The sequence below is a fragment of the Aythya ferina genome (genome assembly GCF_964211825.1).
Source record: "Aythya ferina genome assembly, chromosome: 2".
In the NCBI taxonomy this organism is placed as follows: domain Eukaryota; kingdom Metazoa; phylum Chordata; class Aves; order Anseriformes; family Anatidae; genus Aythya; species Aythya ferina.
In genome coordinates, this window is record NC_140297.1 from 161672608 (window position 1) to 161697106 (window position 24499).

Here is a 24499-nt window from a genome sequence, read left to right on the forward strand (position 1 = left end):
ATTAATTGTTATAGCACATTTATGGATAGGATGTCAATGTTATTTTGTGCGTTTGCTTTGTTGTTCTAGGTCCCTCGTGATTTTTGCAGGGTTACAGGGCAGATGCCACCAGATCTACCCCTTTTGTTGTTTTTGTTTTGTTTGATTTTTTTTTCTTCTTGATTTTTCTTTTTCTTTTTTGGAAGGGGGTTTGGGATTTGAGCATCTCAATTTTGCGGGTTTGGGATTTGAGCGTCTTAATTTATTGGGTTAGGGGTTTTAGGCATAGGACTTCAGGGGTTTAGTGTGGTAAATAGTTTGGGTTAGGTCCGTAGGGGTTTCGAGGATGTTTAGGGATAGGGCTTGAGGCTTTTTTGTGTAAGGGCGGGAAGGGCTAGGGTTACAGTGAGTGCTGTTAAATGTAGTTCTCGAAAACTCGGCCTCTGATTGGCCGTGCTGGCTGTCCAGGGAATTCTGGTAGGTGTAGTTTTCCGGCACCAGGCTTCCGGTAGGCCGTGTTGACTGCCCGGAGCATGCCGGGAGATGTAGTTCTGGGACTCCGAACTTCCGGGAGGCCATGTTGGGTGCCCGGAGCATGCCGGGCAATGTAGTTCTGGGCCTCCGGACCTCCGGGAGGCCATGTTGAGCGCCCAGAGCATGCCTGGAAATGAAGTTCTCGGGAACCAGGGTTGGGCTTAGGGACTAGGGCTGGGGCTAGGGTTAGAGTTTAGGGTGAGGGTTGGGGTTAGGGTTAGGGCTAGTGAATGCTGGTTCTCTGTGTTTGCAGATGACGGTGAGCGTGTTTAAACTAATTCCAGTTGAAGAAGTTTCAGTTACTTGCTTGGTGCCGTTATCAGTTCAACATTAAAAGCTGCAGCAAAAGCAAAAGGGGATTTTTGCTTCTAGAAACACCACAGGTCTCTTGTCTGCTCTCTGAATGTTTTTGAGATAAAACAGATTTTAAAAAACAAAGGAAAGGAAAGGAAAGGAAAACAAAACAAAACACAGCTGCTCCTTTTGCTCTCTTCCTACTTTCATGTGCTTTGCCCCTCCCCTTTCCCAGGTGATTGGGTTTGGGTGCTGGGCGGGGCTAAATGCTATATGAGCCCCAGGCATGCCATCAGAGAGCTCCTTCTGCCTGGGCTGCTCTTTTGGGGACAGTGCTTTGTTTTTCCTTCTGTCCGTTGCAGGGTTGTTTAGGCAGGCTGGAGTCTATGGATTTCTGGATTTTAAGTGCTTGGAATTCACTTAGTAGAGGGATGTTTAGTAGGGGCTGCTGGCTCAGTTTGGGGCGCGGTTGTCACTGCAGTTATTTTCCTACAGCCAATAGAGTAAAATTCCAGTTTGCCTTTTAGAGGTGCTATAAGTGGGTAAAGAGAACAGATGGAAGCGTGTGCCACGTGGGGTAGGCAAGCGGCTGAGGTACAGGAGGGGATGAGAGCATGTGATTTTTTTTCTGGGGATGAAATGGACTCAATTTTGTTGGTGTATAATCTGTTCTGCTCCTAGATTTTTCTTTCAATGTGAAGAAAAGTTTGAGCTAATTCCAGGTAAGAAAGTTCCAGTTACTTGCTGGGTCGTATTGTCCTTTTAATATTCAAAGCTACAGCAAAAGCGTGGGGATTGTTGCTTCTAGAAACACCCCAGTTTTCTTGTCTGCACTCTGCATGCCGTTGAGCTAAAGCAGACTAAAAAATAAATAAATACAGGAAACACACACACAAAAACCAACAATAACAAAAACAACAACAACAAAAAAAACACACCATTGGGTGATGTGTTGTGAACGCAACGATCATTTAATCCCTTTGTTTTCCCAGGTGGTGTGGATGATACTGGTTGCACTGTTGGAGCTTGGATTTGGAGAGGAACAGGTGAGCATAGTTGTATGTTGCATCAGCAGTAGTCAGTGTTGTGGAGAAGGTGGGCATCATGACCGGCATGCTAGTGAATGCTGGTACTCTGTTTTTGCAGCTGATGATGAGCCTGGCAATTGACTAAGATGACGACCAGTGCCTGTGTATTTCTTGAGGCGGAGGGAATTTACCATGCAGCAACCTGAGAGCTAAGTTGGGGGGCACCTGGTATTTGCATATCTGGGGTGGCTAATGGGAGCTGGGAGCCAGAGCAGCGTGGAGCCAGCTGGCTGAAAATACTTGGTGCCGCTGCGAGGGTGGTTCAGGCTGGGTCACGTTCAGGCTGCTTGTGGCTGGGTCACCAGGCTAATAGAAGCAGCGGGATTATTTTGTAGCGTGAGTGCGTGCGCCAGGCAGGACAGTTTCCTTCTGTTCGTCTGTCCTGTAGTGTTGCTTCTGCAATGTCTGTTCTGTGCTTCTCGGGTCTTGATATCCTTCTAGCTTTTTACACTGGACAGACCAGACAGGCGACTTGGTAGCGGTGCTGAAGGGCCTCAGTGCTTGTTTTGTCATCGTGGCTCTGATCCGAGCACTTCTTGTCTTGCAGTCGCTGCTTGAAGTGCAGTTCTGTTTCAGGTCTCGTGCATCATATTCGGTTTGAGATCGCATCTGTTTCCATCCTCGCTCTTGTGGAAGTCATCTGGGCCGCATCAGGAGCTCTTGCTTGGGAATTGATTTCCTAAGCGTCGTCTTATGTGATTAAGGAGGTATTGGGGAGGCAAGGACAGTCCCCAGACAAGGACTGTATATCTCGAAACAAGACACCGGAACTCACGATAAGGAAGCGGCAGACGGACAGAGAAACAAATGTAAGGACTATAAATCTCAAAACTGGACGTTGGAATTCATTATAAAGACACAACAAAGGGAAGAATTAGCAACAGCCAGCTCTTGCGATTAAGAAACATGCCAACTCAGCGGATTCCTGACCAAAGGTGAAAAGTACAATGTGAGGAAGACTCGGGGTCTTCCTCCCAAAGACCCCTGCCCACGTCCCAAAGGCCCCTGCCCACAGTTCTTGGGAGGCTCTACTCAGGCGCAAGGTGCCAAAAGGCTAATTAGCATGAGAAGCGAGGGAAGGCGGGGGTAGGCAATGAATATGTATAGACGCCGGTAGAATATTGATAGATTGATTGTATAAATTCAAGACTGCTTTCTGCTTTGGGTATGCACGATAGGTGGAGAGATCCCCCCGTGCATCCAGCGCTGCAATAAAGAATATACCGCTTAAAGGAATTTCGGCTTCGATCTTTGAATCATATGGGTTTTTCAGTCCCCATCCTTCTGGTCTCTTGTCTTGAAGGAAGGCTTTTTAGGCCTCCATCACCCCAGTTCTGGCAGTGTCTTCCAGTCGCGTGTCGTGACATTTGAGTCTCTCCTTGGGTCTGGTGCAGAGCACCTGTTGTGACTTGCTGTTGCCATAGGGCTTCCCTCCGGGGGTCACTTTTTCTTGCGCCTTGTGTTGTGTGTTTTGTTTGTAGTGTTTGTGGCGTGGCTGTGTGTGTATGTGTTTGGTCTGGAGCTGTCCTGCCTGGCAGTTAGTGATGACAGCTAACGTGGCAGTGCATGGGTGTGCTAATACATTGTCCGGACTGTGTTGGCGAAGACATCTGGTCTGCCTCTGGGCACGTACTGAAGGGCAGCAGGCACAGTCATCTCTGTGGTGTTTGTCAGATGTGCGTGTGGGGGGGAAGAGTTGAGCTGCTTGTGAGCAGCTGCTCGCATAGTGCTTGAACGGTGTGCTTGAGGAGGAGGTCTGTGGAATCTTGAAAGCTTACAGATAAGGGGTTTTTGAAACTTTTATTTTTATTTCTCTCCTGTCCCCAGTAGAGCGTAAACCTTTGGAGGAACCTGTCACAGGAAAGAGCTCCTTCCGGAACTGTTCAGCGCTCCGTAGGCAGCTCGGTGACTGGCTTGGTCTACTTCTGAGGTGTGCTGAGGTATGGGGGCTGCTGTTTTGAAATGATAATATTGTAAGCGGGGTCCCTTTGTGTTGTTGAGGGATGGGTGCTAATGCTGGCAGCTGAATGATTATCTTGTGACCGTTTTCATTTGTTAAAGCTGAAACACAGTGTACAACGCGGGACTTGACCGGAGCTGCTTTTGGCAAGGTGAGCGATGAACAGATGTAGCAGGTACTTTAGGGGTGCAGTTGTCACTGCAGTTACTTAACTGCACAAAGTACAGTAAAAATCCTGTTGATATTTCAGGGGTGTTGTAGCTGGCCTAAGAGAGCAGATGGAAGCATCTGCCTCGAGGGCAGGTGAGGGAGCAGAGGTTAGGGAGCAGATGAGAGTAACTGTCCCAGCTGTGCTGTGGCTTTGGATGCTGCTTCAGCCTATGCTTTTCTTTTTGTTTCACAGGTGTGTCGCACAGGCTCAGAGGGGCCAAGCTGCACTCTGAAGAGCAGCACGGGAAGGGCGGGCTGTTTGTGAGCTGGATTGGAGCAGAACTGCCAAGTAGCACGAGGTGACTGCGAAGGGTCTTGCTTTGCAGGTGCCATGGCAGGCTCTCCACAGAAGCGGTTGAGGATTTGAGAGGAGGTTGCAGATCATCGAGGAGCGACACGTGCAGGGACGGCTTGAAAACGGTATGGCTGCTTTCTCTTCTGTTTATCAGGTGTCCCAGGCGACGTGGGCTGTGATGTTAGCCTTTAGGATCGGAACAAAGCAGGTGCTGATGGCGGTCTTCTTCGGTAGGCAAAGAGGTGCCCGAAGCCCCCTCCTGTGCAGCCTGAGCACGCCTCGCTGAGGATGAAGCTTGCTTTCCAGCAGTTCTGGAAACTGTGTTGAGGCTGAAATGCTGCGTCTGTGTTCGGGTTGGGGTTGCACCTTGGTGAGTGTAGGGATGGGTTTTAAGTGGGTGCAGCGGAGGGCCCGGCCCCAGTGTCCTGTAGTGTGTTTTGACCCATCAGCATAGCCTTTTGGTTCTCAGATAGCCTGCTGAAGGAAGTGATTTTTGCTGCGAGTGGAACGGAATTGATTTTGTTGGCGTATAATCTGTTCTGCTCCTAGATTTTTCTTTCTGCGTAAATAAAAGTTTGAGCTAATTCGAGCTGAAAAAGCTTCAGTTACTTGCTTGGTTGTGTTGTCCTTTCAATATTCAAAGCTGCAGCAAAAGCATGGGGATTGTTGCTTCTAGAAACACCCCAGTTCTCCTGTCTGCCCTCTGCATGCTGTTGAGCTAAGCCTTATAAATAAGTAAATAAACCACAGCTGCTGCTCCTCCTCTTTCTACTTTCATGTGCTTTGCCCCTCCCCTTTCCCAGGTGATTGGGTTTGGGTGCTGGGTGGGACCAAAAGGTATATGAGCCCCAAGTATGCCGTCAGAGAGCTCCTTCTGCCTGGGCTGCTCTTTGGGGGTAAGTGCTTTGTTTTTCCTTCAGTCAGTTGCCGGGTTCTCTAGGCAGGCTGGAGTCTATGGATTTCTGGAATTCTAAGGGCTTGGAATTCACTTCATAGAGGGATATGTAGCAGAGGTTGCTGGCTCACTTTTTTTTTGGGATGGTGGGATACGCTCCTGTGTTTGATCTGTATTTTAATCTCTAGATGAATCAACCCACTTGTGTAACTCTCCAGAGGACTAAAACCAGCTTGATGACATGCTACAAGAGGCTTGACCGTGTTGGTGCAGTATTACCAAGAGACTGAGCGGGGTCACCTTTTTCATCTGCAAAGGGTATGTCTGCCATTACCCCTGCCGGGGCTGCTATGCATTCATGGCCTTGTGGCATTTGTGGACTTCAGTTTGTTTGTTTGTTTGTTTGTTTGTTTTATTTGTCTGGCTCTGGTCTCTGTGTTTGAGTCCTCTGCATGTGCCGCACTGTTTGCGTATCCATTGTGGATGTGACCTTCTCTCTTTGTTTCTTGTAGCTCAGGGCGTAGGCACGGAAGCTTGAACGAAGCATGAGGGTGAGTGGACAGCAGTGGGGGCCCCGAGTTGCTCGGTGGACTGTGTGAGTCTGCTTCAGCTGTCGGGCCGGCTTTGCAAGTGCCTTGCGACAGCAGAGTACGTCTCCTGCCACGTTTCTGACACGTGCCAGACGTCAGCGGTTCCAGGGTTCCAGTTCCTGAAATGCTGGAGATGCTCGGAGCACGAGAGGAGCTGGGGCGGCTTCGGGGGGCTGGGGGAGAGGGGACAGGGGAGAGGGGGGCGGCTGCGGCGGCGGGGGGGGGCAGAGAGGGCAGCAGGAGGAGGTGCCGTTGCGTGCGCGTGGCCGACGCCCCTCTGGATTGGCTGGAGTGCTCCGTCCCGAGGCATGCTGGGAGCTGTAGTTCTGCGCTGCCGGGCGGCCACGTGGGCTCCGGGCTGCGCGGCCGGGCCGGGGCCGGGCCGGGGCCGGGCCGTGCGCGCCGGGAGGCGCAGGTTGCCGCTGGCGGCGAGCGCGGTTGCCGGCGGTGAGGCGAGCGAGAGCCTCCGGGGGTGCCTCCTCGGAGCGTCGGGCCGGGAGGGGCGGGGGGTGTTGAGGCCGGGCGCGGGTCCTCGCTGCGCTTGATCGTTGGGCTGCGCCGCGCCGCGCCTCGGAGGCTTTCCTCTCCCTGCGTCCTGACAGCCGGCTCTCTCCTTGTGCTGCGGTTCACCGGGGCAGAAGCAGCTCCCCGCCGCTAGGACCCCTGCGGGGTTTGTTGCCGAGCGAAGGTGGCGCACCGGGTAAAGCGAGGAAAGCCGCAGCTGGCGTGCTGCGGTCGCAGGGTTCTCAGGAGAGAGAGCAGCCCGTCCGTCCCGACTGCCCAGGTAAGTCGCAGCGACCTCGGGGTGGAATCAAGGCGTGCTCGTAAGCTTCCTGCAGCCCCGGCTCCAAGGCTTCATTGAATTTGCGGAAGCGCGAGCTGCTCGGCGCTGGGAAGCGCAAAGGGAAGGAAGGCACGTAGTGCCTGCCGAGTCGTAGTAGCCTCTTAGACCTAGAATGAACTGGCCTGTCAGGCTCTGTCTGTTGCTCAGTCTTTGGTACGAGAGGCTAAACTTTGTCCCGCCTCAGCTTTCGGAGTTGTCCTAGGAATAGACCGGTGCTTGCGGGGCTTTCCAGGACGCTGGTTGCGGTCAGTGAGGACAGACGTGAGAGGCAATTTCTGTCTGTCTGTCTGTCTGTCTCTTGGTTATGTCCCAAGAGTTTTGCTTGAACTGTGTGCAATAAAGGAGGCCTTGGGCCTGTACTGAGCAGCGAGAGAGAGCAAAACTCTGCGTAAGCACTGGCCGTGGCAACGTTGCTTGGGAGTTGAGCGGCTGGGGGTCTTTCCAGAGGTGGGGGGTCTTCCCAGCGGAACTCGGTACGCAGGCAGAAACGTGACCTTCGAGGTCTTTGTTTGTCTTGCGCTGCAGCTGTGGTATTTGCCCCATAACTGTATGGAGTTGCTGAATTCTAGAGGGGATGATGATAGAGACGTCCCTGGTTCAGCCTTTTTTTGCCGCAGTCCTTGCAGAAGTTGTGGAAAAATGAGTAGTATCCTTCTCTTTAAGTTCACCTTTTAAAGAGTTCTTCCTGCAGACTCCTGTCTCCGTGGTTTAGGTACGTGATTTGTGTGAAACAGAGCCAGGCTTTCCTGTTAACGAGTGCCCTGATTGAAATTCCCTGTTGTTGGAGAACAAGAACCATCAGTGGTGCTTGGCAGTTTAAAACCTCTTGGCTTACGCAAAGGCTAACTTGCCAAAGCGAATGGGAAGTAGCCTAAAGTTCAGTAAATGCGCTGAATAGAAAAGGCCGTCTTCTTGACGGGAAAAGAGCTTTGCAGAACGTGAGCTTTGTTTCCCGTAGGGCTCCCTGCTTGCCCACCTGTTCAGCGATTACTGCAGGCTTTGACTGGTCCCCTCAGGCCCAATATCGCACACGTGCTGTGCTGCAGACGGTGCCTTAGCTTCCTTGCCGTCTCGTGCTGCGTTACTTGTACCTGCGGAAAACTTACTTCAGTGTCACAGAAACCCCGTGGGAAGCGTTCCCGACTCACGCCGGTAGGACCATCCCGTCGCGGCTGGTAAAATCCAGGAGCAGGACGATGCTTGGAAGAACGTCACCTATGGAGGAGAAGACAACAGTCTCCTTCCTGTTAGGCAACAGGTTTCCAAGACTGGTTTCCCCACCCCCCTGTGCGTTTTGAAGGAGGCAGTCCCTAAGCTGATGCAATCCAACTATCCAACTGCATCTAAGATGCTGGTTGTTACTTCCATAAGCTATAAAGGAACTTAATGTGTTCTGTGTTTTTAGGTCGAGGCTCGTGTGCGTGAGTTTGGCTTGTCGCGATGGCCGGTGTAGATGATCGCTCACGTGCCCCAAAGCTCCTTGTGCTGATGCTGGATCTGCCCCACGGTAAAGGACCGCATGCTGTGTGTTCAGCTTTTCTTCCTTACCGTGTCGTCCGTATGTATGTATGTATTTACTTCTCTGAAGGAAAGGGTGGATTTTTCGTGGGTCCCTCTGTGCGCGTCTCGAACCAGGCTGCAGTAAATACGCGTAAGCGAGTAGGCTGCTGCAGCGCGTCCTGGACAGTATCAGGGTGCTACTCTGCTAGCAGTGGAGAGCTGGGTGAAGGTGCCCAGGGTAAGGGCTTGTTCTGCCTCAAGTTGAACAGAAAGTTTCAGGAGTTGAGCATCCCAGGGGATGTTTGTAGGACTGCTGTTAGACGATAAAGGTTCGGATGGCTGTCGACGAAGGGGATTTTGTTGGTTCTTTTTCGATAGCTGTTCCTGCCAAAGATCGCGTCGGTCACAAAAGGTAGTAGTAACCTTGCGGTTTCTATGTTCTGTAGCGTTTGTACTAAAATACACTGGCAGATGAATAAATGAGCAGGTACAAATACACGTGACTCTGTAGCTGAGACTAAATAACGTGCAGTTTCTTCTGTGTTTTATCTTTCAAAGCACATTGTTGCTGAGCGCCTGAGCTTTTTGCTCGCATTACCGAGGAAAGGAATGGCAGTGCTTCTTCCCCCCTCATCTCTCTTTTTTTTTTTTTTTTTTTTTCCCCCCCCCTCTCTTCTTCCTCGATGACAGGGTACTCAATGTTTTCCTCGGATGTCCACGTGAAAAACGAAATAAATAAATAAATGCTGATGGTGAAGACACTGACAGAATTGGGTGACATTTTCAAGGTAGAGGAGGGGCGAAGAATGTGGAAATTCCTGGTACATTAGTGGTGCTCTGTTAACAAAACTGACGTATACGCCACTTGCTGTTCCTAGTTTTTTGGTTTGGTTTTCCTTTCAGTAGTCTCCCCGAAGGCTTTTGCGGACACACGGTGTATCTTTTCTGTTCTTCCAGTATTCGTTTGTCAGGAAAGACGACCATGCAATCCGAGGGCTGTGGACAACCATCTACCAGGTGGTTGTTGCAGCCTCCATCGGTCATGTTATTTGTGCTTTTAGCTCGCCCTCTCCTATATCTTGAGTTGAATTTCTTTTTTTTTTTTTTTTTTTTGGCAACGCTATGTTTGCAGTGATAGCATTGCTGCCGAGGTATTTTTGACTAAAAATGATCTTAACTGTAGTAGTGAATTCACAGAGTGTGGCTTTGTGTAACGACTCCCGCGATCACAACTTTTTTTTTTTTTTTTTTTCCTTTGTCACAGATAGGAGGAAAGCTCTTTCCGGAGAGATGGAAAGAAAGTTGTTTCAGAATACGTTCAGAATGTCTGAAGTTGTTTTGGAATTTTTTTTTGTTTTGTTTTTTTTTTTTTAGTAGTTAACGGTAGTACAGCCCACAGAGCAATTTCTTTGTGCGTGAGAACTCGCGGGTTAACTGAAAGTTACTTGTTTTATTATAAAACTAGGATTTGAAGCCACGGGCATTCAGAAATGCATATGATATGTCTTGTCACAATCTTCTAGATCAGCTAACCGGAATGAGAAGCAATCTTCTGAAAACACACAGGGATATCGTGGGGCAGGATGAAGGTAAATGGACACAATTATTTATTAATATTCTGGTACAGCTATTTAATTCACCTAAGTAGTGTTTCTGTCCTCGGTGTGGGAGAGGAAGTAGACTTTGCATCGTTTCTTGGGTCAGTCGTCCTTCCCTAGATTCCGAAGGAAAAGAATGAAATTTCTGCCTTCTGTCACAAAACATGTTGTGCGTGCTTGGAATTTGAAAATTCAGTTTCATGGGTGAGCTTTCCTGTGCAACAGGATGCAGTAGATGTTCTTATAGTGATGGTGAAAGGAAAGAGGGGCTTTATTTGCCTTTTGCTTTTCCTTTGTTTTGTAGAGGGAGGAAATAGTGATTTCTAGATCTTAAATGCTAACACTGGAAATGGAAGCATGCGAGGCTTGTATTTCCTTAGTCTTAAGGTAGACTAAATTTAGATACCTTGTTCTGCTGCAGACTGCCTTCACGGCGTTCCTGTTGCTCAAAGGGGAAATCATCAGGAGTAGTTGAAAATGATGCCTTCACCCCTTCGGGAGATTGATCCAGATCAACCAAAAAGGCTTCTTCATACACTTGGCAGTCTGTTCAAACAGGATGAGAAGGTAGGAGAAGTCTTGCTATCTGCTGTATCATTATTTGAAAAGTAACTGAATTGTAACACGGAGGCAAATACTCTGGTAGTGAATTGACGAAGCAATTGTTTTTTACTTATATTAAAAAAAAAAAAAAAAGTCTTTTCAGGGTACGATGATAGATGAAGCAGATAAATTTGTTGCTGGGCCTCAGAATAAGATCAAGCGTCCTGGAGAGCCCAATACTCCAGCATCACTAAAGAGAGAAGGCGTAGCACGTCGCCGCTATTGCGACGGCCACAGTCACTGTTGTGACAAACCATGTTGGTGGGAAAGGGCCACCCTGTGCTGCTGGATCTCCGTCACCATATCTGAACCTCAAAGGCATGCCAACAAATAAAGGTGTGTTGGAGTTGTTGTAGTACAGGAACTTGTGTGGTCATAAATGGACATAGTGTGCAGGAAAAAAAAAAAAAAGGTCTCCGTGCTTTCCGTGTTAATTCAAAAGGACACGTAAGTTTTAGAGTTAATTGGGACTGAATTTCTTTGGTCGGCTTAGACAAACAGGCTGTTGCTATAGGTAACGAAGTCCTGAATGAGCAATAATTTGGAACTGTTTCTAAAAAGTGCTGAAACCTTTCACCACGATGGTTTGGCGGTAGCAAGGATTTCATTTCAGCTTTTAATTCTCATTTGTGTATTCTATAGTGGGGAAGGGAGAAGTGGGGAAGGAAAGTGTGTAAAAAAAAAAAAAAAAAAAAATTTAAATTTCTCACAAATAGTAATTTACCCACCTGTTGCAGCAGAGTCGAAAGAAAAATTTGCTGGAACTGGGGGAAGGAGGGGAAACTTTAGTTTGCTTTAGTCACTGAAATGGGAATACAGCAAATAACTTCACGACAGTCATATGAGACGGTAGCAGCCCAAAAGGAGGTATTCCTGTGGTTGCGTCAAAGGGTGAATAAAACTACTGAAGTGATCTGACAGTGCTGAGTAACTCTCTCCACAGTACTTTCAACAAGAAGGGATGCAGAATAATGTCCTTCTGTGTTTTTTGATCCTGCAGTTATATGCACTACTAAGCTCCTTCTTAATTTTCAGACACTGGTATCAGTACTGTCCAAGATGGTAATGGAGAGAAGAAAGCAGAAAACTGTCAGTTGCTGGAAGAGCAAATTGATGGCTTGTCTGTGCAAATGGCTTCTTCGGTTCCAGCTGTTAAGGGAGAGGATGAAATGTCACCTGGTGACTTAGACTCTCTACATGATGAGTTCAATTGCTTAAATGATGCAAAGATGGCTTGGATCGTAAACCTGGTACCAATGCACTTGTTCGAGGGCCTCTAAATTACAGCGTGGCTGGAGATGACCAAAAACGAGTGATGGAGTCTACTTCTGAATCTGTGCCAAATTGATTTAAAATAACACCTACAATGTTGGAGGGAAGCGATGCTGGTATTAAAATCAGAGTGGTGAAAGAGGTTTGCAAACGTGGAAGAAGTAAGTTCTTTATTAGTGTATTAAAAATAGGCTAGGGGTACAGAAGACTTTTTCTTGAAATGAGGATCTATTTTGAAAATAAAACCTCAGATTTGGAATGATTTTTGATTACTCGTGTACAAGTAGTGGAAGAACAAGAAAGTAAGTACATGTATTCACAGTCCAACTTTATATCCTCACCGTCCTTACTGCAGTACTCTTAAGCAGGCTTAGTCACAGCACCATTCGTGTTTTCATAGTTGCTTCAGAGAAGAAAACACAGAAACCAATGAAAAAATACTGTTGTTTCACATCTAAGGTGTCCGGTTCATTCTTTTGCGCTACTTTTTTTTTTTTTTTTTGTTAAACTTTATACGAGACAATCGTGCTCATGCTCCACATAGATCGGTCATCTTGTAAAGAGTAGTTATCTTAAACCTCTGCTTTCAAAAATGACAGCTCTAGGTTGAAACATGGCTCGGTATCCCTTTGTTTCTATTAACTGCTGATCATGGCAGCGTGTTCGTGGAGATACAAGGCTTCTCTGCTGATTAAACCTAGTCTGCATTTTCCAAGGGCAGGTGTTTCTAGATACTGCTCTTTTAAGAGAAGAAAATTCAGCGTTACATTTGAATATCAGCTAATCGATATCACTTCAAATTATTGGTATGCTGGCTTTTTTTTCTTACGTGCATTACTGTATGCAGAAATGGGAAACTCTAGGCTTTGTTGTTTTTCCTTTGGCTGTTGAGATTTACTGAAAATGCATTTACAAGATCTGTTTCTAATATCTGTTTGGATCTCTTGTTTAAGATCGTGAAAAAAATCTTCTCTCTTCTTGAGGAGGTACGTACAAGGACGGATGGAAACTCAGAAGTATTTCATTGAATTTGCTATAAGGGAAGGAGCAAGGTTTGTATAGATACGAATGATTCGGAGTTAAACGCTAACGTTGTTCATGATAGCAAATCTCAGTCTTTTCCAAAACAAGTGTTTTGTTTTGACATACTTAAATTATTACAGTTTCAGCGGTCAAACTGCCGTTGTATTTTCTGAAGTAAATGGTCGTTACCTAGAGCTGAAGTGTGAAATAGAAAGATACGGGTGGTTATGGAAGAAAGACCCAGAATTTGCGTGGGTTGGGGAAAGATGGCTGTATCAAATTAAATTTGCCATTCTGATGTCAGAAATGAGGGAAGCTCTTCCATGCTGGAAACAGAGAGCCTCCGCTAATACTGTTTGTCGTGGCCAAATAATACTGAGTTATTTAACTGCTGTTTTTGGAAGAAGAAATGAAATTACTTCCCTAGGTTTAAAAATCGTGTCTTAATACAGCACTTAGAGAGAACGCTAGAGGAGCTAGAGTTCAACAGCCTACCCAACAGAGTTAATCAGGTGAACGGTAGATAATAGTGTACCAGCCAGAGGAATACGGACCGGGAATGAGTTTGCTGTGCCGCAGAAGAGTGGAAGAGGACGTAGCTGTTGCCCTCGCCATCCTGGCGGTCAAGTGATCTTACTGTCAGAGTCCGAGAAGAAGCAGCAGAGCTTTAACTTTACGAACCTCTATCGGCAGAAGCTGGGCTGTAACCTTAAGGACGTGCTACGAAAGGTGTGGCTTTTTTCCTGTGGAGGGTGCTCTTTGCTCAACAGGCTGAAAAAAATAACCATTGCTGCCCCTCCTGCAGGTGGTGAGAATTTACTCACTTGAATACTGTCATTAGCCGTTTTACGTGCAATAGGCAGTGGATCGCACTAAAATGGGGCACTGTCAAATGCACACAGTGTCTGCATTGTGGAGAGATCCCATCTGTTGTGTCCCCCCCCCCCCCCCCCCCCCCCCCCCCCAATAAAAAACCAACCAACCAACCAAAACTCCCAGAAACACCTGCACTGGTAATACTGCATGTTGCCAGCACAGAGACGAGGGCCTTGTTCCCGAGAACTGCTAGCCATGCCTTTAAACTTGAGATTCAGCATAGATCGAGAGTAAAGAAACTGCTGTTGTGTTAATGAAAGCTAAAGACAGCCCTGTGACTGTTACCACTTGGTGGTTACTAAACAATCTACCTCAGACTCTCTTCTGTTTTTATCTGCAGACATTATGAAAGCGCACCTGAGGCTTCCCAGGTCCCTGACTTCAGTTCTCTTTCATCCCGTGAGGAGGACGGGGATTCTTCAGGTGGCCTTGCCTTGGCACACGCTGTGCTTTGGAAGCACTAAAAAGAAATGCTTTTAAAAGTGTGCATTTATTTTAATGTTCATACAAAAGAGATTGGTTTTGAACAGTGTTGTTACCGGATCACTAATTTGATATTTTAACTGTATGCATTTTTTTGAACATAGGTGTGTGTGTGTGTGTGTGTGTGTATATATATATATATAAAAAAAAAAAAAAACGTTTTATTAATTCTCGTTAAGTGCCGATCTGAGGAGTCTGTAATGGGCAGCGCTGAATTCCTCAAATTGTCTGTCACCAACAGACCGCTAATATTTTTTGTGAAACCAGTCTGCATATCCTGAAACCCCACTTCTGGTAATAGCTGCGGAATGTGTTTGTTACTTACCTCCCGGTAGCACGTACCCTGGAGCACCTGCCTCATCAGTCAGCTCAGCCTGTACAGGGTGTACATTTTTGCTCCAAGGCTAAAGTGTTAAAGACACCAAGTTCCAGCTTACCAAATCCTTGGTTACCCGAGTTAATATCCTCCCTTCCGTTCCTCTTACTCTTTTGTTCAAAGGTAATGTTGTGAATCACAGAAAATGCAACGAAGACTGGAGCACCTGCACGTAATTAATATTTTCCTTTTAAACGGTAATATGCCAGTAGTAAGTGGCTCTTCAGATAATTTTATTTTCGGTTGTTCTCATTTAAAAACAGTCTCCTGCTCCTTTAACAGCTTTCTTTTAAAAGACAGGTTGAAGTTGTGCTGGCGTTAAGAAGCTCTTCACAAGGTACTGGGGCTGTCCTGAGGATTCCACTTGACCAGCCAGCAGAAGAGGCAGGGAAACATACTTACATTGATGGCCTGAACTTCTCTTCCTATTACTCTTTTTAGTACTAGCCAGCGTGTGTGAGACATCTTTTCCTTCTCCTGTGAAGCAGTGGGCTGGTCTTTCTGGAAGAGGTTGTTTGACCATTGGAATTACACCAGTGAGATTCAAGAAGGAAATAAAATCCAAAAGCAGCAGCGTATCTTTATTACTACGTTAAGTGAGAAAGTGACACTTGGAACGAACTCGTTATAAACAATTCTGAACTCTTTTCTTAGCGGGAACGTACTTGAAAAAAAAAACAAACGAACCACAGGAGTACCTTGGAATACATAGGGCGATTCATCCCTTCAGGATCATTACACGGCAGCTGTATGTCACCACAATACACCTCTTTTGCTTAATGGTGGACTTCTCAGAGGGAATTTACTTGGGTCAGGTATACTGTGTGTATGTGGTTTTATGCACGTAGAACTGCCTGTACTACACTATCTTTTAAATAGGTGGTGGTAAGAGGAGACAGCTTTCTTCTAGTAGATTCTTCCTTAAGTTTCTTTAGTGATTCCGGGGGCGCTCACTTGACCGTGATGTGCCTGACCTGGTTAGCATCTAAACCTCCTCCTCTGATGTGGTACAGCTGTCTGCTAAATTAGTTACAGAAAGATGGTGACTTTAACTCAGACAGTTCTCTCTTACCTCTCTATTGTTTTATCTGGATAATTTGAATTTGGATTAGATGCCTTACACTGAAACGGACGCGAGTCTGTGAGAAGAAAGCCAGGCGTCCTTGGAGACTGTGCCAATGAAAAGGGGAAGAAAAATGAGTGGAATAAATCTGAGTGCACATAGTCCTGCATCCCGAAGGGAGCACAGAAGGAAGGTTGCTTGCTTAGAAGAGCAGTGGATGCTTCGTGCCCGCCTTAAAGAGAATATTAACAGAGAGAATTCTTTGTAAGACAAGCTGCCCCGCGGGGTGTGGGTAGCAAATACGTTGGAAAAAATACAGCCACAAGCTCCGAATGGCACAGTAGGCGAGCTGTGATCCGCCCGACAAGGCCTCCCGCGGGCGCCCTCTGCCGCCACCTGCTGGTGGAAAACGAGTACTGCAGGCGGCCGAGGGGCGCGCATGCGCGGTGGCACCGGCGGGCGCCCTCTGCCGCCACCTGCTGCTGTTACTCGGGTACTGCAGGCGGCCGAGGGGCGCGCATGCGCGGTGGGGGTCCGGTGGCGCCCCCTGCCGCCACCTGCTGGTGGTGAAGGGGTACTGCAGGCAGCCGGGGGGCGCCCTCTGCCGCCACCTGCTGGTGGGAAGCGAGTACTGCAGGCTGCCGGGCGCCACGAATGCCGCATGACGCCCGTGGGCACCCTCTGCCGCCATCTGCTGGTGGAAAACGAGTACTGCAGGCGGCCGGGGGGCGCGCAACGCGCGGTGACGCCCGCGGGCGCCCTCTGCCGCCACCTGCTGGTGGGAAGCAAGTACTGCAGGCGGCCGGGGGACGCGCATGCGCCGTGGGGTCCGGTGGCGCCCTCTGCCGCCACCTGCTGGTGCAAAACGAATACTGCAGGCGGCCGGGGGACGCGCATGCGCGTTGGCACCCGCGGGCGCCCTCTGCCGCCACCTGCTGGTGGGAAGCGAGTACTGCAGGCGGCCGGGGGGCGCGCATGCGCGGTGACGCCCGCGTGCGCCCTCTACCGCCACCTGCTGGTGGGAAGCGAGTACTGCAGGCGGCCGGGGGGCGCGCATGCGCGGTGACGCCCGCGGGCGCCCTCTGCCGCCACCTGCTGGTTTTAATCGGGTACTGCAGGCGGCCGGGGGGCGCGCATGCGCGGTGACGCCCGCGGACGCCCTCTGCCGCCACCTGCTGGTTTTAATCGGGTACTGCAGGCGGCCGAGGGGCGCGCATGCGCGGTGACGCCCGCGGGCGCCCTCTGCCGCCACCTGCTGGTTTTAATCGGGTACTGCAGGCGGCCGGGGGGCGCGCATGCGCGGTGGGGCCCCGGGGGCGCCCTCTGCCGCCACCTGCTGGTTTTAATCGGGTATTGCAGGCGTCCGGGGGGCGCGCATGCGCGGTGACGCCCGCGGGCGCCCTCTGCCGCCACCTGCTGGTGGAGAACTAGTACTGCAGGCGGCCGAGGGGGGCGCATGCGCGGTGAGGCCCGGGGGCGCCCTCTGCCGCCTCCTGCTGGTGGAAAACGAGTACTGCAGGCGGCCGAGGGGGGCGCATGCGCGGTGGGGCCCGGGGGCGCCCTCTGCCGCCTCCTGCTGGTGGAAAACGAGTACTGCAGGCGGCCGTGGGGCCGTGCATGCGCGTTGCTTATTACGTCGTTGTTTTTTTTGCTGTGTAATTTCCTACGCTCCTAGATTTTTCTTCATATGTAAATCACACAGAATCACAGATCTTCTAGGTTGGAAGAGACCTCAAGATCATTGAGTCCAACCTCTGACCTAACACTAACGTTTGAGCTAATTCCCGTGGAAAATATTTCATTTACTTTCTTGGTTGTATTGTCCTTTCTATGTTCAAAGCTGAGGCATAAATACGGTAAATTTTGCTTCTAGAAACACCCCAGTTCTTTTGTCTGCACTCTGCATGCTGTAAACTAGGGATAGGCACAAAAAAAAACAAATAAATAAATAAATAAAAGAACACAGCTGCTGCTGCTCCTGCTCTCTTTCTTGTGGTTTGCCCCCTCCTCTTTCCCAGGTGATTGGGTTTGGGTGCTGGGCGGGGCCAAATGGTATAGGAGCCCCAGGCACGGCATCAGAGAGCTCCTTCTGCCCGGGCTGCTCTTTGGGGTCAGTGCTTTGTTGATGCTTCTGTTAGCTACATGCAGGGTTCTTTTGGTGGGTCAGGGTCTGGTACGATCTTTTAGAGGAAACCGATCTAGTAGTATGTGCATTTATTGCTTGAAGCTCTTTGGAGGTGATTAATTGTTATAGCACATTTATGGATAGGATGTCAATGTTATTTTGTGCGTTTGCTTTGTTGTTCTAGGTCCCTCGTGATTTTTGCAGGGTTACAGGGCAGATGCCACCAGATCTACCCCTTTTGTTGTTTTTGTTTTGTTTGATTTTTTTTTTTCTTGATTTTTCTTTTTCTTTTTTGGAAGGGGGTTTGGGATTTGAGCATCTCAATTTTGCGGGTTTGGGATTTGAGCGTCTTAATTTATTGGGTTAGGGGTTTTAGGCATAGGACTTCAGGGGTTTAGTGTGGTAAATAGTTTGGGTTAGGTCCGTAGGGGTTTCGAGGATGTTTAGGGATAGGGCTTGAGGCTATTTTGTGTAAGGGCGGGAAGGGCTAGGGTTACAGTGAGTGCTGTTAAATGTAGTTCTCGAAAACTCGGCCTCTGATTGGCCGTGCTGGCTGTCCAGGGAATTCTGGTAGGTGTAGTTTTCCGGCACCAGGCTTCCGGTAGGCCGTGTTGACTGCCCGGAGCATGCCGGGAGATGTAGTTCTGGGACTCCGAACTTCCGGGAGGCCATGTTGGGTGCCCGGAGCATGCCGGGCAATGTAGTTCTGGGCCTCCGGACCTCCGGGAGGCCATGTTGAGCGCCCAGAGCATGCCTGGAAATGAAGTTCTCGGGAACCAGGGTTGGGCTTAGGGACTAGGGCTGGGGCTAGGGTTAGAGTTTAGGGTGAGGGTTGGGGTTAGGGTTAGGGCTAGTGAATGCTGGTTCTCTGTGTTTGCAGATGACGGTGAGCGTGTTTAAACTAATTCCAGTTGAAGAAGTTTCAGTTACTTGCTTGGTGCCGTTATCAGTTCAACATTAAAAGCTGCAGCAAAAGCAAAAGGGGATTTTTGCTTCTAGAAACACCACAGGTCTCTTGTCTGCTCTCTGAATGTTTTTGAGATAAAACAGATTTTAAAAAACAAAGGAAAGGAAAGGAAAGGAAAACAAAACAAAACACAGCTGCTCCTTTTGCTCTCTTCCTACTTTCATGTGCTTTGCCCCTCCCCTTTCCCAGGTGATTGGGTTTGGGTGCTGGGCGGGGCTAAATGCTATATGAGCCCCAGGCATGCCATCAGAGAGCTCCTTCTGCCTGGGCTGCTCTTTTGGGGACAGTGCTTTGTTTTTCCTTCTGTCCGTTGCAGGGTTGTTTAGGCAGGCTGGAGTCTATGGATTTCTGGATTTTAAGTGCTTGGAATTCACTTAGTAGAGGGATGTTTAGTAGGGGCTGCTGGCTCAGTTTGGGGCGCGGTTGTCACTGCAGTTATTTTCCTACAGCCAATAGAGTAAAATTCCAGTTTGCCTTTTAGAGGTGCTATAAGTGGGTAAAGAGAACAGATGGAAGCGTGTGCCACGTGGGGTAGGCAAGCGGCTGAGGTACAGGAGGGGATGAGAGCATGTGATTTTTTTTCTGGGGATGAAATGGACTCAATTTTGTTGGTGTATAATCTGTTCTGCTCCTAGATTTTTCTTTCAATGTGAAGAAAAGTTTGAGCTAATTCCAGGTAAGAAAGTTCCAGTTACTTGCTGGGTCGTATTGTCCTTTTAATATTCAAAGCTACAGCAAAAGCGTGGGGATTGTTGCTTCTAGAAACACCCCAGTTTTCTTGTCTGCACTCTGCATGCCGTTGAGCTAAAGCAGACTAAAAAATAAATAAATACAGGAAACACACACACAAAAACCAACAATAACAAAAACAACAACAACAAAAAAAACACACCATTGGGTGATGTGTTGTGAACGCAACGATCATTTAATCCCTTTGTTTTCCCAGGTGGTGTGGATGATACTGGTTGCACTGTTGGAGCTTGGATTTGGAGAGGAACAGGTGAGCATAGTTGTATGTTGCATCAGCAGTAGTCAGTGTTGTGGAGAAGGTGGGCATCATGACCGGCATGCTAGTGAATGCTGGTACTCTGTTTTTGCAGCTGATGATGAGCCTGGCAATTGACTAAGATGACGACCAGTGCCTGTGTATTTCTTGAGGCGGAGGGAATTTACCATGCAGCAACCTGAGAGCTAAGTTGGGGGGCACCTGGTATTTGCATATCTGGGGTGGCTAATGGGAGCTGGGAGCCAGAGCAGCGTGGAGCCAGCTGGCTGAAAATACTTGGTGCCGCTGCGAGGGTGGTTCAGGCTGGGTCACGTTCAGGCTGCTTGTGGCTGGGTCACCAGGCTAATAGAAGCAGCGGGATTATTTTGTAGCGTGAGTGCGTGCGCCAGGCAGGACAGTTTCCTTCTGTTCGTCTGTCCTGTAGTGTTGCTTCTGCAATGTCTGTTCTGTGCTTCTCGGGTCTTGATATCCTTCTAGCTTTTTACACTGGACAGACCAGACAGGCGACTTGGTAGCGGTGCTGAAGGGCCTCAGTGCTTGTTTTGTCATCGTGGCTCTGATCCGAGCACTTCTTGTCTTGCAGTCGCTGCTTGAAGTGCAGTTCTGTTTCAGGTCTCGTGCATCATATTCGGTTTGAGATCGCATCTGTTTCCATCCTCGCTCTTGTGGAAGTCATCTGGGCCGCATCAGGAGCTCTTGCTTGGGAATTGATTTCCTAAGCGTCGTCTTATGTGATTAAGGAGGTATTGGGGAGGCAAGGACAGTCCCCAGACAAGGACTGTATATCTCGAAACAAGACACCGGAACTCACGATAAGGAAGCGGCAGACGGACAGAGAAACAAATGTAAGGACTATAAATCTCAAAACTGGACGTTGGAATTCATTATAAAGACACAACAAAGGGAAGAATTAGCAACAGCCAGCTCTTGCGATTAAGAAACATGCCAACTCAGCGGATTCCTGACCAAAGGTGAAAAGTACAATGTGAGGAAGACTCGGGGTCTTCCTCCCAAAGACCCCTGCCCACGTCCCAAAGGCCCCTGCCCACAGTTCTTGGGAGGCTCTACTCAGGCGCAAGGTGCCAAAAGGCTAATTAGCATGAGAAGCGAGGGAAGGCGGGGGTAGGCAATGAATATGTATAGACGCCGGTAGAATATTGATAGATTGATTGTATAAATTCAAGACTGCTTTCTGCTTTGGGTATGCACGATAGGTGGAGAGATCCCCCCGTGCATCCAGCGCTGCAATAAAGAATATACCGCTTAAAGGAATTTCGGCTTCGATCTTTGAATCATATGGGTTTTTCAGTCCCCATCCTTCTGGTCTCTTGTCTTGAAGGAAGGCTTTTTAGGCCTCCATCACCCCAGTTCTGGCAGTGTCTTCCAGTCGCGTGTCGTGACATTTGAGTCTCTCCTTGGGTCTGGTGCAGAGCACCTGTTGTGACTTGCTGTTGCCATAGGGCTTCCCTCCGGGGGTCACTTTTTCTTGCGCCTTGTGTTGTGTGTTTTGTTTGTAGTGTTTGTGGCGTGGCTGTGTGTGTATGTGTTTGGTCTGGAGCTGTCCTGCCTGGCAGTTAGTGATGACAGCTAACGTGGCAGTGCATGGGTGTGCTAATACATTGTCCGGACTGTGTTGGCGAAGACATCTGGTCTGCCTCTGGGCACGTACTGAAGGGCAGCAGGCACAGTCATCTCTGTGGTGTTTGTCAGATGTGCGTGTGGGGGGGAAGAGTTGAGCTGCTTGTGAGCAGCTGCTCGCATAGTGCTTGAACGGTGTGCTTGAGGAGGAGGTCTGTGGAATCTTGAAAGCTTACAGATAAGGGGTTTTTGAAACTTTTATTTTTATTTCTCTCCTGTCCCCAGTAGAGCGTAAACCTTTGGAGGAACCTGTCACAGGAAAGAGCTCCTTCCGGAACTGTTCAGCGCTCCGTAGGCAGCTCGGTGACTGGCTTGGTCTACTTCTGAGGTGTGCTGAGGTATGGGGGCTGCTGTTTTGAAATGATAATATTGTAAGCGGGGTCCCTTTGTGTTGTTGAGGGATGGGTGCTAATGCTGGCAGCTGAATGATTATCTTGTGACCGTTTTCATTTGTTAAAGCTGAAACACAGTGTACAACGCGGGACTTGACCGGAGCTGCTTTTGGCAAGGTGAGCGATGAACAGATGTAGCAGGTACTTTAGGGGTGCAGTTGTCACTGCAGTTACTTAACTGCACAAAGTACAGTAAAAATCCTGTTGATATTTCAGGGGTGTTGTAGCTGGCCTAAGAGAGCAGATGGAAGCATCTGCCTCGAGGGCAGGTGAGGGAGCAGAGGTTAGGGAGCAGATGAGAGTAACTGTCCCAGCTGTGCTGTGGCTTTGGATGCTGCTTCAGCCTATGCTTTTCTTTTTGTTTCACAGGTGTGTCGCACAGGCTCAGAGGGGCCAAGCTGCACTCTGAAGAGCAGCACGGGAAGGGCGGGCTGTTTGTGAGCTGGATTGGAGCAGAACTGCCAAGTAGCACGAGGTGACTGCGAAGGGTCTTGCTTTGCAGGTGCCATGGCAGGCTCTCCACAGAAGCGGTTGAGGATTTGAGAGGAGGTTGCAGATCATCGAGGAGCGACACGTGCAGGGACGGCTTGAAAACGGTATGGCTGCTTTCTCTTCTGTTTATCAGGTGTCCCAGGCGACGTGGGCTGTGATGTTAGCCTTTAGGATCGGAACAAAGCAGGTGCTGATGGCGGTCTTCTTCGGTAGGCAAAGAGGTGCCCGAAGCCCCCTCCTGTGCAGCCTGAGCACGCCTCGCTGAGGATGAAGCTTGCTTTCCAGCAGTTCTGGAAACTGTGTTGAGGCTGAAATGCTGCGTCTGTGTTCGGGTTGGGGTTGCACCTTGGTGAGTGTAGGGATGGGTTTTAAGTGGGTGCAGCGGAGGGCCCGGCCCCAGTGTCCTGTAGTGTGTTTTGACCCATCAGCATAGCCTTTTGGTTCTCAGATAGCCTGCTGAAGGAAGTGATTTTTGCTGCGAGTGGAACGGAATTGATTTTGTTGGCGTATAATCTGTTCTGCTCCTAGATTTTTCTTTCTGCGTAAATAAAAGTTTGAGCTAATTCGAGCTGAAAAAGCTTCAGTTACTTGCTTGGTTGTGTTGTCCTTTCAATATTCAAAGCTGCAGCAAAAGCATGGGGATTGTTGCTTCTAGAAACACCCCAGTTCTCCTGTCTGCCCTCTGCATGCTGTTGAGCTAAGCCTTATAAATAAGTAAATAAACCACAGCTGCTGCTCCTCCTCTTTCTACTTTCATGTGCTTTGCCCCTCCCCTTTCCCAGGTGATTGGGTTTGGGTGCTGGGTGGGACCAAAAGGTATATGAGCCCCAAGTATGCCGTCAGAGAGCTCCTTCTGCCTGGGCTGCTCTTTGGGGGTAAGTGCTTTGTTTTTCCTTCAGTCAGTTGCCGGGTTCTCTAGGCAGGCTGGAGTCTATGGATTTCTGGAATTCTAAGGGCTTGGAATTCACTTCATAGAGGGATATGTAGCAGAGGTTGCTGGCTCACTTTTTTTTTGGGATGGTGGGATACGCTCCTGTGTTTGATCTGTATTTTAATCTCTAGATGAATCAACCCACTTGTGTAACTCTCCAGAGGACTAAAACCAGCTTGATGACATGCTACAAGAGGCTTGACCGTGTTGGTGCAGTATTACCAAGAGACTGAGCGGGGTCACCTTTTTCATCTGCAAAGGGTATGTCTGCCATTACCCCTGCCGGGGCTGCTATGCATTCATGGCCTTGTGGCATTTGTGGACTTCAGTTTGTTTGTTTGTTTGTTTGTTTGTTTTATTTGTCTGGCTCTGGTCTCTGTGTTTGAGTCCTCTGCATGTGCCGCACTGTTTGCGTATCCATTGTGGATGTGACCTTCTCTCTTTGTTTCTTGTAGCTCAGGGCGTAGGCACGGAAGCTTGAACGAAGCATGAGGGTGAGTGGACAGCAGTGGGGGCCCCGAGTTGCTCGGTGGACTGTGTGAGTCTGCTTCAGCTGTCGGGCCGGCTTTGCAAGTGCCTTGCGACAGCAGAGTACGTCTCCTGCCACGTTTCTGACACGTGCCAGACGTCAGCGGTTCCAGGGTTCCAGTTCCTGAAATGCTGGAGATGCTCGGAGCACGAGAGGAGCTGGGGCGGCTTCGGGGGGCTGGGGGAGAGGGGACAGGGGAGAGGGGGGCGGCTGCGGCGGCGGGGGGGGGCAGAGAGGGCAGCAGGAGGAGGTGCCGTTGCGTGCGCGTGGCCGACGCCCCTCTGGATTGGCTGGAGTGCTCCGTCCCGAGGCATGCTGGGAGCTGTAGTTCTGCGCTGCCGGGCGGCCACGTGGGCTCCGGGCTGCGCGGCCGGGCCGGGGCCGGGCCGGGGCCGGGCCGTGCGCGCCGGGAGGCGCAGGTTGCCGCTGGCGGCGAGCGCGGTTGCCGGCGGTGAGGCGAGCGAGAGCCTCCGGGGGTGCCTCCTCGGAGCGTCGGGCCGGGAGGGGCGGGGGGTGTTGAGGCCGGGCGCGGGTCCTCGCTGCGCTTGATCGTTGGGCTGCGCCGCGCCGCGCCTCGGAGGCTTTCCTCTCCCTGCGTCCTGACAGCCGGCTCTCTCCTTGTGCTGCGGTTCACCGGGGCAGAAGCAGCTCCCCGCCGCTAGGACCCCTGCGGGGTTTGTTGCCGAGCGAAGGTGGCGCACCGGGTAAAGCGAGGAAAGCCGCAGCTGGCGTGCTGCGGTCGCAGGGTTCTCAGGAGAGAGAGCAGCCCGTCCGTCCCGACTGCCCAGGTAAGTCGCAGCGACCTCGGGGTGGAATCAAGGCGTGCTCGTAAGCTTCCTGCAGCCCCGGCTCAAAGGCTTCATTGAATTTGCGGAAGCGCGAGCTGCTCGGCGCTGGGAAGCGCAAAGGGAAGGAAGGCACGTAGTGCCTGCCGAG

At 49.7% G+C, this 24499-nt stretch overlaps 3 long non-coding RNA genes across 4 annotated transcripts; all 3 read left to right on the forward strand.

Annotated features, from left to right (window-relative positions):
* The first annotated feature begins 1076 nt into the window (after window positions 1-1076).
* On the forward strand, window positions 1077-3131 carry LOC311431483. Of its 2 annotated transcripts, none has more exons than XR_014689482.1 (4): window positions 1077-1401; window positions 1489-1529; window positions 1800-1853; window positions 1954-3131. It is a non-coding gene; the product is annotated as an uncharacterized lncRNA (long non-coding RNA). The 2 variants fall into 2 exon arrangements; XR_014689483.1 differs by having other exon boundaries at window positions 1077-1384.
* A 15667-nt stretch (window positions 3132-18798) lies between these two features.
* Window positions 18799-20853, forward strand: LOC311431484. Its single transcript, XR_014689484.1, has 4 exons — window positions 18799-19106; window positions 19211-19251; window positions 19522-19575; window positions 19676-20853. It is a non-coding gene; the product is annotated as an uncharacterized lncRNA (long non-coding RNA).
* A 591-nt stretch (window positions 20854-21444) lies between these two features.
* Window positions 21445-23268, forward strand: LOC311431485. The gene is made up of 4 exons (XR_014689485.1): window positions 21445-21557; window positions 22114-22207; window positions 22317-22452; window positions 23166-23268. It is a non-coding gene; the product is annotated as an uncharacterized lncRNA (long non-coding RNA).
* The last annotated feature ends 1231 nt before the right edge of the window (window positions 23269-24499 follow it).